The 13,373-nt window shown below is 39.4% G+C and overlaps 1 protein-coding gene across 3 annotated transcripts in view; it reads right to left on the bottom strand.

The window, feature by feature from the left end:
• The window catches only part of LOC115211222 (zinc finger protein 236-like), a 29,775-nt gene extending 16,922 nt beyond the window's left edge, over positions 1-12,853 (bottom strand). For 2 of the 3 annotated variants that reach the window (XR_005001909.1, XM_029780100.2), the window contains exon 1: positions 12,581-12,853. The gene's annotated coding sequence lies outside the window, so the exon portion shown is untranslated. Of the gene's footprint in view, positions 1-12,073; positions 12,193-12,580 lie in introns of those variants that run through there. The other variant, XM_036509018.1, reaches the window with a different exon arrangement.
• Between the last annotated feature and the right edge of the window lie 520 nt (positions 12,854-13,373).

The raw sequence follows: 13,373 nt of genomic DNA, 5'->3' as shown, positions 1-13,373 counted from the left end.
CAGTATCTGTCAACCAAATCCATTCACAAGGCTTTGGTCAGCCCAGGGCTATAGTAGAAGACACTTGCTCAAGGTGCCACGCAATGGGACTGAACCTGGAACCATGTGGTTGGTAAGCAAGCTACTTACCACACAGCCATTCCTACGCCTATGAAAACATTTTGAACTTAGTCTATTTTATTAATAGTTTAAAACTGCCTTTCTTTGTTACATATATATATATACACACATTGATTTTTTTTATAACTTGTATCGTTTTGGCTTTAAAAGATATTTTACTAGACAATGCTTCATAAAAACTAAACAACTCCAATAAATAAATTAAAAATATATATGTATCATCATTTAATGTCTGTGTTCCACGCTAGCATGGGTGGGATGGTACTACAAGAGCTGGCAAGGCCGAAGCCTGCACTGGACTTCTGTGACTGTTTTGGCAGGATTTTTACAGCTGGTTGCCCTTTGTAACACCAACCAGTGGATGTGTGGTAAGGAGTTTGCCTCCTAGCCACATGGTTCTGGGTTCAGTCCCACTGGAAGCCACCTTGGGGAAGAGCTTAGTAGACTACAACCTTGGGCCAACCAAAGCTTTGTGTGTGGATCTGGCAGACAGAAACCGAAAGATGCCTAATGAATACAAGCAAAAAAGACACATACACATCTGTGTGTGTGTGTGTGTGAGTGTGTGTATTTGTGTTTGAGTAAGTTCCCACCACCACCACCACCAGTGTTAGTTTGTTTATATTCCTTTAACTTAGTAGATTGGCAAAAGAGACTGATAGAATAAGTACCAGACATTTGAACTCAGGTACTGGGGTTGATTCATTTGATTAAAAACTCCTCAAAGTAGTGCCTCAGCATGGCCACAGTTCAATAACTGTAACAAGTAAGAGATAAAAGATAAACACACACACACAAACATATACACACAGGCGGCTAGCTGGCAGAAACGTTAGCACGCCGGGCGAAATGCTTAGCGGTATTTCATCTGTCTTTACGTTCTGAGTTCGAGGTCAACTCTGCCTTTCATCCTTTCGGGGTCGATAAATTAAATACCAGTTGCGTACTGGGGTCAATCAAATCGACTTAATCCCTTTGTCTGTCCCTGTTTGTCCCCTCTGTGGGCAGTAAAGAAGTAACAAACATATACACACATGTATAAATCAAGCTTCGCCACTATGTTTATCTCTCATCAACACCAGCGCAACCAACATTAACATCAAAACCACTACAACCACTGGCATTACCAAACCAAGCTGGAGCAATCCCATCAAAAATATAAAATAACAATCACACAAAATAATAAAATACATCATCATCATCATCATCATCATCTTTAATGTCCATTTTCCATGCTGGCATGGGTTGGTCCTGTGGTCTATTTTAAATGTTGAATGAAATGTGATTGATCCTAGCTCAATGTAGATTGACTTGAGACTAAGCAACCACAATGTAATTGATTTCAAGTTTAGGCACAAGGCCAGCAATTTCTGGGGAGAGAATAAGTCGATTAAATTAACCTCAGGGCCCAACTGATACTTATTTTATCAACAACAAAAGGATGAAAGGCAAAGTTGACCTCACTGACATTTGAACTCAAATGCTTAGTAACAACAATGTAATTAACAAGAACAATATGATGAATGCAGCCACTAAAATTAGAACTACCGACTTTTGAATAATCAGCTGGCAACAACAAGCTGTGGCCACTTTAAATAAAGAAACTATAAAGAGTGGAATTGCTCCTCATGGACAGACTGTAGAACATAGCCTCTTAACCCTTTAGCATTTAAACTGGCCATATCCGGCCAAAAGTATTCTGCCTGTTTTATGTTCAAACTGGCCAGATCTGATCTCTCACACCAACCCTACAATATCGTTTTAAAAATTAACAGCTACCTCATCAAAATCTCATAACTACAAGATAATGCATGATTATTTCAAAGCAAAGTGGATAAAAAAGCATTCATTTTGGCAGAATAATGCGAACACTAAAGGGTTAAACTCACGCTTACAAGATGTTTTGTCTGGCCTTGAAGTAAATGTGCCCGATGCACAAAATGAAAAAATTGAAGAAGGAGATGAGATACAAGTAAGTGAAATTAGCTCTGATGTGAATTATGGTCAAGCAACAAATGAAGATATTCGTGACATTTAACTTGAAACTATTCAGTTATTATTCTACTATAAATGTCCAAGGACATTATTTGTTCATATGAGGCTTCTATTCATGTTATCAACAGTTTAATTTTCAATATTTCCTAATAGATCCATTGTTAACTCCAGAATATATTTTAATATGCTACTTCTTCAGACTGTTTCAGTTTCTTTATGTCTATATATCTGATAACTAAAACGATAGAAGTTCAATGGAATTGTATAAAATAAATATGGTTTTTTTTTTTTTATACCTATATTACCGCCCATGGGCACTTATTATAGGCAGGTGGTTATTTAAGCCATAAAAAAGGTTTGTAAAATAGAATTTTCAATTAAACAGCCCTGGGAGAATTTTCAGAAAACCCTGGTACATCCATAGCAATGAAGTAACAATTGTTTTTTGTTTTCACAAAAACAATTCTTTCCCAAAGCCATGATTTTTTACTACATATTTGTCATCATTATTATCATCATTGTTTAACACCCGCCTTCAATGCTGGCATGGGTGGGATGGTTTGCCAGGAGCTGGCCAGGCAGGAGCTGGCCAGGCAGGAGCCTGCACCAGACTTCTGTAATTGTTTTGGCAGGATTTTTACAGCTGGATGCCCTGCCTAACATCAACCACTCAGCAGAGTGGACTTAGTGCTTTTTATGTGGTACAAGCACAGACAAGGTCAGTTTTGGCAAGGTTTTTACAGCTGGATGCCCTTCCTGTGGACTGGATACTTTTTAAGTGGCACTTGTTTTGGCAGGGACACCAAGACGAAAATCATTTGCAAGGAGAGGTGATCTTGTGTCAGATGATGATCGCCATAGCTGTTGGATTTGCCAACAATTCAACATATCTGGAGAGAGGCCAACAAATGGAACTGAAGGCAGTAGTTTGAAAAGGAACTGTAAAAGAATTACACTTGATGATAAATTTGATTTTTAAAAAAGCCTGATGCAGGTGGGTAAGGGTGGTGAGGTAGGAATCAACAACTTCGCCAAAACATTAAAGCTTGCAACGTCTACAGTGAGAGCAGTACAAGGCAATAAAGAGAAAATTAAGTGTACAAGAAGTTACTCTCTTAAATGCTTGGATCCTACTTTGCCTTAGATCTAATGTCATGTGATGCTTACAATGGAATGGCCCTTGGGAATATAAATCAAGGATCATACTTGATGCGTTGTGCAATAAAAAAAAAAGGGGGCGGGTTATGATGATTTGCAGAAAAAGGAAAGTGAAACTTCAAATGGAAAAGCTTGTCTGATTAGTAAAATCTGGTTTGAAAGGCTTAAGAAGTGTTTGAATAAACATAACATAAAAATGACTGATAGAGCTACCTGTGCTGAAACAAAGACTGCTGCCAATTATCTCATTAATTAGACTGTGGTCATGCTGGGGCACTGTCTAAAAGGATTTTAATAGACCAAATTGACACCAGTAGTTATTTTCTTTTTTTAAAGATGGGTACTTATTCTATCAGTATCTTTTGTTGAACTGCTAAGTTACAGGGGTATAAATATACCAACACTGGTTGTCAAGCAGTGGTGGTAAAGACATACACACACACACACACATGGTGGGCTTCTTTCAGTTTCCTTCTACCAGTTCCACCCACAAAGCTTTGGTTGGCCTGAGGCTATAGCAGAAGACACTTGCCCAAGACGCCACACAAGGTGGCAAGCTGGCAGAGATGTTAGCACGCCAGACAAAATGCTTAGAGGTATTTCATCTGTCTTTACGTTCTGAGTTCAAATTCCGCTGAGGTCGACTTTGCCTTTCATCCTTTCTGGGTCGATAAATTAAGTACCAGTTACGTACTGGGGTCGATATAATCAACTTAATCCCTTTGTCCCCTCTATGTTTAGCCCCTTGTGGGTAATAAACAAATAAGATGCCACCACAACTGTGCCTATGTAATTATCCTGAGCAGGATTATAGGCGCAGGAGTGGCTGTGTGGTAAGTAGCTTGTTTACCAACCACATGGTTCCGGGTTCAGTCCCACTGCGTGGCATCTTGGGCAAGTGTCTTCTACTATAGCCTCGGGCCGACCAAAGCCTTGTGAGTGATTTGGTAGACGGAAACTGAAAGAAGCCCGTCGTATATATATTATATATATATATATATATATATATGCGTGTGTGTGTTTGTGTGTCTCTGTTTGTCCCTCTAGCATTGCTTGACGACCGATGCTGGTGTGTTTATGTCCCCGTTACTTAGCGTTCGGCAAAAAGAGACCGATAGAATAAGTACTGGGCTTACAAAAAATGGATAAGTCCCGGGGTCGAGTTACTCGATTAAAGGCGGTGCTCCAGCATGGCTGCAGTCAAATGACTGAAACAAGTAAAAGAGTTGTAAAAAATGATTGCTGGAGGGAGCTATGCACCAGAGCAAGTATACAATATTGATGACATTGCACTTTTCTAGAAGCTCATGCCTGCTAGAATTTTTGTTCCTTGAATAGAAAAGTCAACACCAGGATTTAAAGCTTCCAAAAATTGTCTGACACATCTGCTGGGAGGAAATGCCACTGGTGCAAAATTAAAGCCCCTACTCATGTATCGCTCTCAAAAATCCAAGGGTTTTCAAGGTTTTTTTTTATTAAAAAATTTTTTTTACTTGTTTCAGTCATTTGACTGCGGTCATGCTGGAGCACCGCCTTTAGTCGAGCAAATTGACCCCGGGACTTATTCTTTGTAAGCCCAGTACTTATTCTATCGGTCTCTTTTTGCCGAACCGCTAAGTGACGGGGACGTAAACACACCAGCATCGGTTGTCAAGCAATGCTAGGGGGACAAACACAGACACACAAACATATACACATACATATATATATATATATATATATACGACAGGCTTCTTTCAGTTTCCGTCTACCAAATCCACTCACAAGGCATTGGTCGGCCCGAGGCTATAGTAGAAGACACTTGCCCAAGATGCCACGCAGTGGAGTGAACCCGGAACCATGTGGTTGGTTAGCAAGCTACTTACCACACAGCCACTCCTGCAAGATTTAATTTGCTTTTGATTTGGTATTCAAATAAGAAGGTATGGATGACTAAGAGCCTTTTTTGAAGAATAGATTTTGTCCTACTGTAGAAAGGTACAGTGCCAGACATATTTCCAGCAAAACATTGCTTTTTTAAAACAATGCAACCAAGAACCCCCTAGTAAACTTAATTAAGTTTTCTAATAATGTGAGAACAGAATATAGCCCCAAGTGTACAACTTCTTTGCTGCAGCAAATGGATAGTTAACTTCAATATTATCCCAGAAGAACTTTCAAACATCATCATCATCATTTAGCATCCGCTTTCCATGCTAGCATGGGTTGGACGGTTCAACTGGGGTCTGTGAAGCCAGAAGGCTGCATCAGGCCCAGTTTGATCTGGCAGTGTTTCTACGGCTGGATGCCCTTCCTAACGCCAACCACTCCGTGAGTGTAGTGGGTGCTTTTTACGTGCCACCCGCACAGGTGCCAGACGGAGCTGGCAAACAGCCATGGACGGATGGTGCTTTTTATGTGCCAGCGGCACAGGGGCCAGGCGAGGCTGGCAACGGCCACAATCAGATGGTGCTTTTTACGTGCCACTGGCACGGGGGCCAGGCAAGGCTGGCAACAGCCACGAACGGATGGTGCTTTTACGTGCCACAACTTATGAAAACATTAACAAGGAGGATAAACCTAGTTAGAGACTCTTGGAAGATGTTTCCCCATAATGGATGCTGTGCGTAACATTACTGAGTTATGGGATGAAGTGGAAACCTCAACTCTGAATGGTGATTAGCAAAATACATGGTCAGACTGTAACTGTAACTTTACAAGTTTCCCATAAGCAGGATGTCTACATCAAATTCAGAAACATATTTGTGACCCTTGCAAATAATGTAGGGTTTGAAGAAGTCATCATCACTGTTCAACTGTGGTCGAGACAATGGAATTTACTATGTTACGCCAGACTTCACGGTCCATCATAGCATTACGAAGGTCCTGTTGCTGGATGCCTGTATCCCCGGAGATTATATCAGGGTAGGAGAGTGTGCGCCCTTTGGTATAGCAAGCAGATGGCTTCGAGAGGAGAAGAGTAGAAATTACCTCCTTTTCATCTCTACAACAATGTCCAGCAAACTGGACTCCACAGAGAATGTTGTGATTATTAAATTATTAAGAGTTCCATGACGAACATTTATCTAATGAGGAATTGAAGCAGTGAGAACAAGAGCAAGCTGAAAATACAGAAATTCCACCAATTCTATTTGAATTGACTCAAAGAGTTGGCATTTATAGAGGAAGGTCTGCATGTCAAGTTTTTTTTAGAAAAAGACTAACTGTGAATGCAACATAACAATTATAAGAGGAGTTTACAATGAGTTCAGTTCTTATATTGAGCAGTGCAAAGATAAACACCATAAACACCAAACAATTTTGCATAAACTCTTAACCCGTCAGGCAAATATTGATGAACTTATAAGACAGATGATAGTGTCCCTCATTCTCCCATTATCCTTCACACAGTAGCCAATATCTTCTGTGTTAAGAATGTACCCTATTATTATAATTCTTATTTATCCCTTAATATACTCTTCCAAATGTTTTTATGAATACATATTGTGCTGAGTATTTTTTAGACATCATCATCATCATCATTTAATATCCGCTTTCCATGCTAGCATGGGTTGGATGATCTGACTGAGGTCTAGCGAACCAGACTCCAATCTGCTCTTCCTAACGCCAACCACTCCGAGAGTGTAGTGGGTGCTTTTACGTGCCACCAGGATGAGGGCCAGTTTGGTGGAACTGGCAACAGCCATGCCCAAATGGTGCTTTTTATGTGCCACCTGCACAGGAGCCAGTCCAGCGGCACTGGCGACGACCTCGCTCGAATGCTTCATGTGCCACCAGCACAAGTGCTAGTAAGGCGATGCAATCGACATTTGTTATATTCATGCAAAAAAAGTGAGAGTGTTGTTGATTTTTCAAAAAAATCCACCAGAACACATTATCACATTATGAGATGAAATTGTTTTACAGGATTTCATATTACAAGTTTTACAGGAATGCATCACTTCCTGTAATATGGGAGATACTTGTATATAAAATGTGTGTGTTTGTATTTTCAACAGTTTACTAAACCCATAGATATAGTGTAGACAAAATACGTAAATAAAGAAGCAGACAAAAGAAAAGGGTCAGGTTGACTATAAATGACCATTCTGTCTTAATGGTCAGATTTTAAGGAATTAAGTTCTAAACAGACTCAAGAATAAAATTTAAGCATTTAGAGATAATAAAGGGACAGTTGTGAAGACTGACCCTTTCTTCACAACTGTCCCTTTATTATCTCTAAATGCTTAATTTTATTCTTAAGTCTGTTTAGAACTTAATTCCTTAAAATCTGACCATTAAGACAGAATGGTCAAAATCTGACCATTAAGACAGAATGGTCATTTATAGTCAACCTGACCCTTTTCTTAAGGGCCTAAATTACTGTTTCTCATGACAAAACAACTGGCTCCAATCTAGACTTGAACAAACCTTCATTTAAAGTTAATTTATTTCTGTCTAGTTTTTATATGCTTTTTTGAATCAATTAGAAAAAGAATAATTTAATAGGTGCTCTTGACTGCCCTATATACATATTGTTTTATATATATATATGGTGCTTTTTACGTGCCACCGGCACGGGGGCCAGGCGAGGCTGGCAACGGCCATCCATTCGTGGCCGTTGCCAGCCCTGCCTGGCCCCCGTGCCGGTGGCACGTAAAAAGCACCATCCGTTCGTGGCCATTGCCAGCCTCGCCTGGCCCCCGTGCCAGTGGTACGTAAAAAGCAGCATCTGATCGTGGCCATTGCCAGCCTCGCCTGGCCCCCGTGGCGGTGGCGCATAAAAAGCACCATCCGATTGTGGCCGTTTGCCAGCCTCGCCTGGCCCCCGTGCCAGTGGTACGTAAAAAGCAGCATCTGATCGTGGCCGTTTGCCAGACTCATCTGGCACCTGTGCCGGTGGCACGTAAAAAGCACCCACTACACTCATGGAGTGGTTGGCGTTAGGAAGGGCATCCAGCCGTAGAAACATTGCCAGATCAAACTGGGCCTTGTGCAGCCTTCTGGTTTCCCAGACCCCAGTTGAACCGTCCAACCCATGCTAGCATGGAAAGCGGATGCTAAACGATGATGATGATGATGGAAAAGAGGGGTGGTAGCAAAGAATCATATCAGAAGGCTAAAAGGGAGGTTAAATGTTAGGTTTATTTAGCTAGAGTAGACACAGAAAAGAAGCTTGCCGATGTCCTACAGCATGAAGACCTGAGGCTTGAAGTTTTCTGGATTGCTAGGGAGTGTCACAGTGAGAATTGAGATATTGTAGGAAGGAAGTGCGTACGGATGGATAATGGTCTGCTTGCACTTAGTGATGCGAACAAGAAAGACGGATGGAAAATTTACTATGTGGGTCTGTTGAATGTAGAGAATGAATGGGATAAAGGGAGTCTCCCTCATGTGAACCCTACAAAGGGGACCGGCTATCCTAGTGGATATGGTAGATAAGGTAATTAAAAACATGAAAAACCAGGGAAAGCCTCTGGTCCATCCAGAACCACAGTTGAGATGTTTGAAATATCCAGTAAAGTAGGATATAGGCTAGCCACCCACATAGTTAACTAGGTCATTCAGGAAGGTGTAACACCCAGTGACTGGTGTAGTAATATAACTGTTAGTTATTACAAGGGTAAGGGGCCTTTTAACAGACAGCAAAGGCATATTCTTTGCAGCAATTTGAAGGCTTTATACAAGTAGTTGATAGCTTCTGTTGGTTAGATGACTAGAAAGCTGTAGAAGAGAATACTCTGAAAGTATTGCAGTCAGATCAAGAACAGGATACAAAAAGTTTAAGGAGATATTACTTCTGTTGGCAACAAAGAAATATAATATAATGTAAATATGATATTCACACACACACACATAATATGGCATGACATGACATATTTTATTCATTTATTTTCAAAGCTAAGCCATTGCTATCCTTGAAGAACATGATAACATTAGAAACTCAGAATAGTAATAGAGTAAAGGATTAGCTTCCTCCAGGCCTTAACTGAAGAATTCAAGACTGGTTGTCTCTGGGAGCTCTTCTATGCTGATGACTTTGTTCTTATAGCTGAATCTAGGACCTGACCAAAAGAAGAAATTTCAGGTGTGGAAACAAGGTCTGGAATCTAAGGGCCTTACAGTTAATTTAGCAAAAATTAAAGTCCTAGTAACTAGAAAAACAGACAAACCACAAGACCCTTCTGAGAGATGGCCCTGCTTGTTATATAAGAAGGGGTGTTGGTAAAAACTCCATGCATTGTACCCAGTGCATAAGAGGTGTGGTACTATCAAAGAAAGGTTAACAGAGAATATAGTCTTAGTATGTGGCAAAAGTACAGGTACAATAAGCACTAAAAACACACAGACAACAGGGCTCCCTCAAATGCTTGGGTAGATCATTAGAAGTAGTAGATAGCTTCTGTTACCTTGGGGACCAAGTTAGCAGTTGAGGAAAGAGTTCTGAAAGTATAGTTGCTAGGATAAGAATGGGCTGGGCGGAGTTCAGAGAGCTTCTAGTTTTGTTGGTAGCTAAGAGCCTCTCCCTTAGAGTGAAAGGCAGATTGTAGGATGCCTGTGTACATACAGCTATGCTACATGGCAGTGAAACATTGGTTATGGTCACAGAGGATTTGCTAAGGCTTGAAAAAAATGGAGCTAGCATGTTCTGCTGGGTGGATGATATAGTTGTACATGTGACAGAGTGTAAGTGACTTAAGAGTATAACTTGGTATAAGAAGCATCAGATGTAGTGAGCAAGAGAGAAGGCTGCACTAGTTTGGTTATGTGATGCATATGGATGAGGACAGCTGCATAAACAAGTGCCAAGCTCTAATTGTGGAGGGAACCTGTCAAAGAGGTAGACACAGGAAGATGTGGAATGAAGTGGTGAGAAAGGATCTTCAGCTGTTAGGCCACACTGAGGTAAATGACAATGGACTGAGAGTTGTGGCGATTTGCTGTACTTGAAAAGATGCATCAAGCCAAATTTCCATCATTTTCGATATAGGAGGTGTAGTGTTTGTGGAGAGGATTGCAGATGAGGTTAATGGAAGTGAAGACAGCAGGGGCTGGTGGAAGAGCCACGGGTGCATGCATGGACAAAAAGAATGTGCAGGCAGTTCGATGAGGCAGCGACGTGCAAGGACGTGTTTTTTCTCGACAGTGATCGCTCATCCTGCCAAGGACAACAGACGCTTTTTAAATTCTTGGGTTACCTAGGTGGGATGAGCAATCACTGTCAAGAAAAAACACGTCCTTACATGCTGCTGTCTTTTATCGAACTGCCCGCATGTGCTTTTTGCCTACGCATGCACCCATAGCTCTTCCACCAGCCCCTGCAGTCTTCACTTCCGTTTGCCTCATCTGCAATCCTCTCCACCAACACCACATAGCTCATCACAGCCCATAACACCACAGGAAGACAAACTTTAAAAAATTCTATGAAAATGGAGAATACATACATAGAGTAATCAATATTACCATAGTCCAGTCAAATTAATAAGTTCTTTCATATTGCCTACAGCAATCAGCCGAAATGCAGCATAGGCAATATGAATGAACTTATTAATTTGACTGGACTATGGTAATAAATTGATTACTCTATGTATGTATTCTCCACTTTCATTGAATTAAAAAAAATTTTTTCTCCTATATATAGAAAATGATGGAAATATATATATATATATAAATAAAACAAGGATTGGTTATATGGATTGGTTATTATCTTCATTACTGTGTGTGACAGATAACAAAGGATCACAGTAGGTCGTGTGAGCTACTGTAAAACTCGTCCAACCCATGCAAGCAAGGTCAAACGGACGTGTGATGATGATATTTTTAATCTGTTGACTTACATTGTTTCATGTTGTCGTAGAAAGAAATGTATTTGTATTTTATGTAAAATTTGTACACCTGTCCATAGTTAAGTCGAGATGTTTAGGTGATAAAAAATTTCCCCACTGTACTTTCACAACAATACTAATTTCAAAACACGAAACAAATCAATGAGGTTGCTTCTACAATCTTTGCTTAATCTGTTAGAAATAGCAAGTAAATCACCCCCATTAACTTTATATGAAAAAGAAATCCAAGTCAAAGCCCCTAAACTAGAAAGAACAAAGAGAAACCAGATTCCAGAATTCAAACACAAACCTTATTAAATAGTAATTCCTGAAATATATATATATTTATATATATATATATATATATATATATATATATATATATTATATATATATATATATATATATATATTAAGTAATGGTTTTTAAGTATAGAATATATGTTCAACAAGCATAGTATCGTTTAACGAGTCCATCGTATTGTTGCTTAGGCGACGAAACACGAAAACCTTACTTTAACTCAAAGAGAATCTGAAGTACCGTTCACAACTAATGAAACAATATTCTATCTTTTGAATATATATTTTGTAAAATTACATTTTCTTATACACAAAAAAAAATCAAGATTACAGTAACATATTTGAAGCACTAGAAAATTTAATGACGCTCGTGTTTATGTGTTTGCATATATTTTTTGAAGTTTACGGCTGAATAAGAAAAATTGGATGAAAAAGAAAAAAAAAATGTTGTACAGGTGGAACAATAATCATGCGTAGACGTGAACCAGGTAGAATAAGAAAATCGTCTAGGAGCGAGCCTCTAATGTTATTATTCCTGTGCCCTATTAAGCCACACACCCTTTCTCTGTCTCAAATGGCTTATAAGTGGAAGGACAATGGCTACAAACAATCCCAGGGGTTCTGTGACTGGCAGGAAAGAAGTTTATATTCAGATCAGTTTGTGATGTTAAACCGGGTGGCGGAATAAGTATATACCCAAATTGTAATTTTAATATCCTAGGTCTCTATTAACCTGCCAGGAATCCCTCTGTATGTTTTGTGTACTCAGCGCTTTCCTTTTGAACAGAAGGCTACATTATATTATACAAATGAGCATTTACGCTGTCGTTCGATCAGCTAGAACGGGCAACCAACTTTCACTCAAAACACACCGTTTTCGATCTGAAATTAGGAAAGACAAATCGGATTTGACAAAACAATGCTTGATTCATAAAAAAAGACGAGATGTCGTGGCTGGAACGTCTACAATTATAACAAGTCTGCTTGATCAGAGGTAACATGGAGCTAAGCAGCAATAATGTATTCGAAAAAGCAAAACAAAACAAGAGAAAAGTTTCATAGACATCGTCAAATAATTTTCGTGTACCGATCGATCACATCAAATATCTGTTATATATCATAGACAGTGTATCAATATCTGATACAGATCGATAATCAGTTCATTAATATTAATGAAACGTGCAAGCAAAAAAACATTTATACCTTTTTTTTTTCCCAGCCGTGTGAATATAATGTCGATCTGAGTGAAATAATGATTTATATTTTCAAACTTTTGCCAACTATAAAGCTCCTTGAGCAAATTTGTTGTTATATATATATATTTTTTATAAATACTTAGAGTGGATTGAAATATTTATATAAGAAATAAGTTGTGTCTTAATACGATTCATCACAAACTTAGAAGCAAGACCTGCCCTCAATAAAGGGTTGGGTCGAGATACCTTAACTTGTCGCATAGGACCGTAAATAACGGAAGTGAAGTGGTGAACGGTGTTCAGTGAAATACAGTCAACTATGAAAACTTAGCTCTTAGCTTCTGCTAGCGAAGTTGTTGTTTAGCCCTAGGATAATTCTGATCGAGCGAGCGTATGATCAAAAGATTTCCAGTCATTGGCCACACCATTTTGATTTTAGGAATTATGTATCGTGAATAATTGTGCACATTATTTAGGATGTCCTTCCAATTTTTTAAGGGTGGGTGAATGTGACCTACTCTTTACTCTTTTACTTGTTTCAGTCATTTGACTGTGGCCATGCTGGAGCACCACCTTTTTTTTCGAGCAAATCGATCCCACGACTTATTCTTTGTAAGTCTAGTACTTATTCTATCGGTCCCTTTTGCCAAACCGCTAAGTTACAGAGACGTAAACACACCAGCATCAGTTGTCAAGCAATGTTGAGGGGACAAACACAGACACACACACACATATATATACATATACATATATACGACAGGCTTATTTCAGTTTCCGTCTACCAAATCCACTCACAAGGC

The sequence above is a fragment of the Octopus sinensis genome, linkage group LG1, assembly GCF_006345805.1.
Source record: "Octopus sinensis linkage group LG1, ASM634580v1, whole genome shotgun sequence".
Classification (NCBI taxonomy): Eukaryota; Metazoa; Mollusca; class Cephalopoda; order Octopoda; family Octopodidae; genus Octopus; species Octopus sinensis.
The sequence above is the reverse complement of the archived record's forward strand: the minus strand, read 5'-3'. Positions and strand labels throughout refer to the sequence as shown.